Genomic DNA, 8,153 nt, shown 5'->3' on the forward strand with positions numbered 1-8,153 from the left:
ACTTGTCTTTAGTTCTCGAATAAATCAGATTTCATTTAGCAGCCTCTTGTGAGTCTGAGTATTTGGGCTAGGGCAATCATTACATAAAGCTGAGAATCTAAGATCCTAACCCCGCTGGCCCCTGTCCAGGAAAGACAAGTGTCTAACCCTGTGAGGGAGAGAGCCCGCGATGACCGAACCCGACATCATGATGATGGAAGAAGGGGAACCGGACTCGACCGTGAGGCCGTCCGGCCGACCGTCCCAAGGTGGGGAGCTGTCAGCCATCCGGGAAGAGGCGAGCTCCGCGTCGGAGAGTGAAGCCGGGGGGCTGAAAACGGCCCCGGAGACCACCGTGAATTCTCCGGGCGAGCTGCTCACCTGGGATGAGACCCAAGGAGGTGCCACCGTAGCGGGGGGCCCATCCTGGAGGCAGAGATACCCATTATCCCCCAACGTGGTGCAGGTGCAGCCAACAGAGGGCTCACCCACTCCGGATCGGATCCGAGTACTGGAGTCCAAAATGGATTCGTTGGAGGCTATACTGAAAAAGCTGAGCTTGGATGTGACCTCGTTGCGAGAGGTCCGGGAAGAATCAAGCCCGAGGCGTTCAACCCCTTCTTCCCAGGGGCAGTCCCCGGAACGGCGACGGGTGGTGCGGAGGCGCGAAGGGGACCAGTCGGTCCAGATGGAAATCGCAGCATCGCCAGGGCGATCGCCCCGGGGCCCCGTGCCGCCCCGAGCCAGGGAAGCACCAGCCGCAGCAGCACCAGTGGTGGGGCGCAGCCCGGCGGGAGGCGGCATGCGAGACTTCCCTGTCAAGTTTGATGGGGACCCGACCAAACTCTCGTTCTTCCTGACAAATGCGAAAACTTACATGGAAGAATGGGGGGCGTTTTTCCAATCGGAGAAGGCGAGAATCATCACCATTGCCACCAAACTGAAGGGGAGGGCGGCAGACTGGTATGTCCAGATGTGCCAGTCGGAAGCGCCTGAACTGGAAAGTTTTGATGAGTTCCTCTGGGCGTTGAAACAACACTTCGAGGACCCCTTAGCAAAAGAGAGAGCAAAGCGAGCTCTGAAGGAACTCAAGCAGGGGTTCAGATCGGTCGCAGATTATGCTTTGGAGTTTAAAGCGCTAGCTGGGAAGGTGGATGACTGGTCCCAAGCAACCATTATCGAGCTCTTCAAGGATGGCTTGAATACAGAGGTGCTGCGCTGGTCCCTGGGGATAGACGATCCATATACGCTGTACGAATGGATCCTGCTGGCGGGGAGGGCTGAACATGCCCAGGAGATCTTTGCCCAGCGGAAGACCGCCAAGTCGGGGCGGGAGGTGAAACCCAGCCACCCAGTGAGCACCGGGGGGAAACCGGGACAACGACCCTGGGACGAGGAGCGGGAGAAGCGGTACGCAAAAGGCTTGTGTTTGAGATGTGGTAAGGAGGGGCATCGAGTGGCAGCATGCCCGAAGGCAAAGGGGGAGGAACGGCCCGGCAAACCGTCGGCGAAGTCCCCTGCATTGCCGAAGAAGCAGAAAGCCGCGGTGGCTGAAGCCGAGGGAGACGATGTGATGTTCTACGACATTGAAGGGGAGACCGAAATCATGCAGCCGGCGGGAAACGCCAGCCACCTGCTCTAAAGGGCGCCGCTGGGCAGGTGGTAGAGGAAGGGCGCAAGCCTCCGTCGGTGAGTGGCAGTTACCGCATTCTCACGGTGAAATTGAAATTGGGCTCCCAATCCAAGACTGTAGAAATATGGGCCATGATTGATTCGGGGTGTTCCCGGTGTCTTATGCACCCCGACGTGGTAGCGGCTTTGGAGCTGCCCATTTTCCCTTTACAACGACCCATCGCTTTTACTCAACTGGATGGGTCCATGGCAGGGGGTAAACCGGTCACCCATTTTACAGGGCGCGTAGCCTTGCAACTGGGCAGCCACCAGGAAGGGTTGTCTTTTGTCGTGGCTCCTGTGGGGGGGCCCTTGGTGGTGTTGGGGGTACCCTGGTTGGTGCAGCAAAACCCCCAAATAAATTGGGTTTACCGAACTATCACGTTTAGGGATGGGTTCTATCAAGCGGCCGAGGGGAAGGGTGCCCCAGAGGAGATGGTGGGGGTGGCGGCAGCTGCGACTCCGCCTTACCCGGTCCCTCTTCTGGAAGGCTTGCCGGCCGAGTACAGGATGTTTGCTGATGTATTCGGTGAAAAGGAAGCCGACCAGTTGCCCCCCCATCGAAAGACGGACTGTGCCATAGAACTGCTGCCCAACACCCAATTGCCCAAGCCAAAGATTTATTCCATGACACAAAAGGAACTGACTCTGTTGAGAGACTTTGTGGACAAAAATCTGGCCCGCGGATTCATTGAGCCGGCGAATTCACCGGTGGGGGCGCTGGTGCTTTTTCGCCCAAAAAAGGATGGGACATTGAGACTTTGTACCGATTTCCGCGGATTAAACGCCGTCTCAATTTCCAACAAATATCCCTTGCCATTGATCAAGGACATGTTGTCACATCTGGCCAAGGGAAAGATCTTCTCTAAGCTTGATTTAAGAGAAGCCTACTATCGTGTACGAATCAAGGAGGGGGATGAGTGGAAAACTGCATTCAATTGCCCGTTGGGAGCTTTCCAGTATAAGGTGTTACCATTCGGTTTGGCTGGGGCCCCTGGGGTATTTATGCAATTAATCAATGAGGTACTGCATGAACATCTGTTTAAAGGGGTACTGGTGTATTTGGATGATGTATTGATTTATACGGAAACCATGGAAGAGCATGTGGCTCTGGTAAGGAAAGTATTGTGTAAACTCAGATCAGCTGAATTGTATGCCAAACTGTCTAAATGTGCCTTTCATCAGACCCGAATTGACTACTTGGGGTATAGAATTTCAGATAAAGGCATAGAAATGGACCCTGCCAAGGTGCAGGCTATCGTGGACTGGGAGAGTCCCCGCACCCGCAGGCAACTGCAAAGTTTCCTGGGGTTCAGCAACTACTACAGATTATTCATAAGGGGGTTCGCCGAGATTGCCTTGCCACTAACTGAACTGCTTCGAACAAAAGGGGTGGGAGATACTCGGAGAGTCAAGAATCCCGGGGCGCTGTTGCGCTGGACGCCTGCTTGTCAAACGGCGTTTGAGCGGCTGAAAGCAGCTTTTGTCAAAGAGCCCATTTTACAGCATCCTGATCCCTCAAAGCCTTTTGTAGTACAGGCAGATGCCTCCGATTATTCCATTGGGGCATTGTTGATGCAACAAGACGGGACAGGATGCCTCAAGCCCTGTGCCTACTTATCCCGCAAATTCTCCGAAACTGAGAGACGTTGGCATGTCTGGGAAAAGGAGGCGTTTGCAGTAAAAGCCGCGTTGGAAGCTTGGCGGCATCTGTTAGAGGGGGCAAATCATCCCTTTGAAGTATGGACTGATCATAAAAACCTGGAGGCGCTTAGTGCCCCTCGAAAACTGAGCCCCAAACAGGTCCGTTGGGCTCAATTTTTCAATCGATTCAATTTTCAATTGAAATTTATTCCGGGGAAAAAGAACTTCTTGGCTGATGCGTTGTCAAGGCAACCTCAGGACGCTGGGGCAGCGCCAGAAGTGGTTAGCACCCTATGGACGGCGCCCCAATTGGGCATGCAGGCTGTGACGCGAAGCCAAACGCGCGCGCAGCAGCCGCCCACCACGGACGCTGCCCAGCCAAGCACTTTGTCAATTCCCTCCCAGTTGCAACAAAAGTTTCTGAAAGAACTGAAAACGGATACTTGGTTGCTAGCGAATAAAGACAGTGTTACTTTTGACAGAGGCTTCGCTTGGAAATCTGACCGCCTCTATGTTCCTGAAAGCCTCAGAAAAGATGTGTTACTACGTTCACACGATGACAAGCTCGCCGGTCACTTTGGGTTTGTAAAAACCTTGCACCTGGTTCGGAGGCAGTTTTGGTGGCCCACATTGCGTAAAGATGTCAAGGACTACATTGCCTCCTGCACTGTGTGTGCAATGTCTAAACGCAAGGTGGGCAAGCCCCAGGGCCTTCTACAGCCGGTGGCTGCCCCTTCTTCCCCTTGGGAGGAAATCTCCATGGACTTCATTGTAGAACTGCCACCCAGCCAGCGCAAAACAGTCATTTGGGTGGTCAAAGATTATTTCTCTAAACAAGCTCACTTCATCCCTTGCGTGTCCATTCCGTCAGCACGGCAATTGGCCCGCCTGTTCCTGGTACACGTGTACAGGCTACACGGATGCCCCTCCCGCTTAATTTCGGACAGGGGCACACAATTTACCTCCCAATTTTGGCGGGCATTCCTCAAGCTGTTAGGCACGAAGCAAGCCCTCTCCACGGCTTGGCATCCTCAAACGGACGGGGCCACTGAGGCTCTTAACTCTACTTTGGAGCAGTACCTTCGAGCTTTTGTAAATTATCAGCAGGACAATTGGGTAGACCTCCTACCGTTTGCTGAAGTGGCTTACAACAATGCAGTGCACCAAAGCACTGGCCAAACCCCGTTTCGGGTAGCCCAGGGTAAAGACTTTGTACCTATCCCTGATCTACCACAACCTCCGGCAGGATCAACTACTCCAGATGATTGGACAACACAACTGGCTGACTCCTGGCCAATGATTCAACAGGCATTAGCTGATGCACAAGCGGATTATAAACTGTATGCTGATCGAAAGCGGGCCCCCCACCCTCCATTCCAAGTCGGGGACTCGGTTTACCTTTCCACTAAGTTTCTCAAGTCCTCACAACCTTCAAAGAAACTTGCGCCTAAATTTGTGGGTCCTTTCCCGATTATAGCTCAAATTAACCCTGTGACTTTTAAACTTGACTTGCCTCATAACCTCAAACGCTTACACCCTGTTTTTCATTGCAGTTTGCTCAAACCGACTATTCCTTCTGACCGCTGGCATCGCCAACCTCCACCTCCAACCCCCATCATGATTGATGGTCAGCAACACTTTGAAGTTAAAGAAATTTTGGATTCTAGACGCCTTCGCAATACTTTACAATATTTAGTTCGTTGGAAACATTTCCCTCATCCAGAGTGGGTGGCTGCACCAGATGTGGCTTCCCCTCTCCTGGTAGCCCGTTTTCACTCTGCTTATCCCACTAAGCCAGGTCCTTAGATGTATTTTTAGGGAGGCGGTATGTCATGTTCGCCGTTTCAATGTCTTTGATACATCGTAACGTTTCGCATGTCATTAATTGGATGCGTGTTTCATCTCTGTGGGGAGGATGGGAACAGTTATCTTTTCGCTTTGCTTTGGAATGTATTTGTCTTATCTACTGAGCTCAAGGTTACTTTCCCAGGCTAGCAACTCTGACGATTGCTAGCACCTGTGCCGGGCGGGGCTGCTACGAGGGAGGCGGGATACGTTTGCACCAAGGGTTTAAGTTTGTATTTGGCGCGCTTTTGCTCATTCTCAGCTTTCTTTGTACTTGTCTTTAGTTCTCGAATAAATCAGATTTCATTTAGCAGCCTCTTGTGAGTCTGAGTATTTGGGCTAGGGCAATCATTACAGGTGACTAGAGCAGAGGTCTCCCCATTCCTAGTCTAAGACCTTCACTGTTAGGCCAGACTGGCTCTCACGCTGTACTGTAGGGAGGGGTGAGCAATCTGCAGCACATAGACTGTCTGTAGGCCCCAACATCCCAGCTGAGGCCCAGCATCCTAATACCAAACCACTAAAATCTGGTGGAAAAATGGCCAAATTTTGGTATGGTGTTGGATCATGTAAGAAGCGGTATCTTTCCCAATTGAAAGGTGCTGCTGTATCTTCTAATTCCACTTCTCTTTCAGAGGCACAGAGCCACAAGGCCATGCATCAAATGGGAATGTACCAGACATTGGAGTTGAAGAGTTTGACATCCTGAATCCATTCCACATCAGAACCAGGACTATGTGGGGACCATCTCACCTGAAATTGATGGACTGCAGTTTTTGTTGGAAGTCCTGGCAAATCCAGCATGCCTCATTTGCATGTGAATTAGCATGTCAATTAAGTTGTCCCACAATGCAACTCTGAGGAAGCTGTTTGTTGCCACTCCCACTTCCTCTTTCCCTCTTTCCCCTTCTTCTACCCAGGGAGAAGCAAGCACGCTGCTCTGCTCTCCATTCATCAGGGCCATGTGCTCAGGCCTTGTTGAAGGATTCTGCCCCTTTCTTCCACGCAGCTCTTGGCAGCTGTAGGGCTGAGAGTTTAGGGCAAACTAAGTATTCAGAAAGAAAAGAAGAACAAAGGAACTTCGTCTTTTCCACCAAGATGGATGTAACAGAAGCAACAATAAAGTCAGTTAAACTCTTTTTACTTATCTTAACCTAATCTGTCTAAGTGCATGATTCTTTATGCTTGGGAGGGCTGAGTGTGTAAGATCCATAACCTGTGTTTCTCTGGCATGCTCACTGAAGCTAAGACAATTTTCTTTTTCTGTGCCAGCTTCTCAGCTGTGTCATAAGCTCTGCTCCATCTCAGTGGTTCTAGCAGGCCACTGAATTGGCTTCAGTTCTGAGAACTCCTAAGCTAATCGAAGGTTGGGAAGTATTAACAGGGCATATACAGTCAATCGCAAAATCACATTTGATGAACAGATTATTTATGAACTACTCACCATTACCTGCCTATTAAGTTGCGAGACAACAAGGCCAAATTGTTCGAAACCAGTCCATCCTCCCAGTTCTGCACCTACTCTTTTAATCCTTGGAAAAATAATGTGCAGAAGATGTCCTCTGTCTCTGAGGTAGAAGGATCTTAAGAGGTTCCAGGGAGGAATGTATCATTGAACAAAACCACTGTTGCAACGGATACATCAAAGCTGTCCCTAAAATTATATCCTCCAATAGCAATTCCTCTTAAATCACATGACGGGGAGCTGCTCCTATTTTGAAAGGATTTGAATACTGGCACTTAGTAAGTGCATGTGAAAGAAGACTGCAAACTGTTGATTTGGTTTGGACTTAAGAGCTGGTTTGATTTGGTGTGTATGTGTGGAAAAAACAGCTTTTGCATGTTTACAGAAGTCATCAGAACCTCTCATTGAATTGGAAGCATTAAATTCAATCTAGCAAATTGAAGCGATCGGCTGATTCCACTCAGGAAAAAAAAAAAACGTGTTTCAGTTTGGAAATTTGAATAACCTCTGAACTGAATCTCCAAATGGAATATTTGCACACCCTTAGTATTTAAAATCTGGCCGTGATAACTGGTGTGCCATGGCTCACAGTGCATCATTGCTTGTCAAATCATTGCCAAAGCAATTAAGCACTAAGTCCAAGCCTTTGAATTGGGAGGCAAACAGCAGCATGCTTGCCCTCTATCCTGCTCTAAAGCATCTTTCGGAGATTGAATCCCAAATGTCACACAGCCCTAAAATCAAATAAAATAAAAATAAAAATGTTATTTATGGTCCAAGACCAAACCCAGCCCTAAAATAAATGTCTTAAATCTATCAGAGGCTGAAAACAGCCATTTACTGCTTGTTTGAGGAAGGACAAAAGATTGTGTTGCTCCCATAATTTGGTGGGGTAATGATGCAGGGTTTTAAGGGCATGCTGGAGTGGGTAGCTTGCTCTGTGATGACTGCCTACTCAGCTTACCATTAAATTTGATTCGTACGTGATACAGTAGAAATCTCTTTAATGGAGTGTAGTGAGCAGTACAGAGAAAAAGCTGCAAATAGAAGTTCCCGCGCTTTCCCCAAGGTAAACAGCCCAATGAACTCAACCCCCTCCCCCTTCTTCGGTATGCAGCCCCCCTTTTCGTGCCAATCCGTTCGGTTCTGTGCAGACGTTTCTGCCAGTTGATCTTGGGTGCCAGAGATAGTCCAAACAAGAGGCTTTCACACTCCTGGATTGTCCCCCCTCCCACTTCCACTGACTCGCAAGTCTCAACCCGTGTTGATTCCATTCATGCATGTGAGTCGGATCGGATGTTCTGGGAACATTTGATCTGGCAGCATGACAGCTCATCCTGTGTTGCTATGTTGACAAATCACTGCAAAGTTTGAGGTCTCCCCCATCCGGACCATCTGTAGGCCACCCACGAATAGCATACGATTGTGTTGCACACAAGACAAAAAAGAAAAAAAAATGCCCCCAGGAATTTTGAAACAATTTTTGCCCAAGCATTTAGCAAGGACTGAGAAAGATTTATCAGAGAAGAAAGAGCGAGCAGCAGCTACT

The sequence above is a fragment of the Candoia aspera genome, chromosome 10, assembly GCF_035149785.1.
Source record: "Candoia aspera isolate rCanAsp1 chromosome 10, rCanAsp1.hap2, whole genome shotgun sequence".
In the NCBI taxonomy this organism is placed as follows: domain Eukaryota; kingdom Metazoa; phylum Chordata; class Lepidosauria; order Squamata; family Boidae; genus Candoia; species Candoia aspera.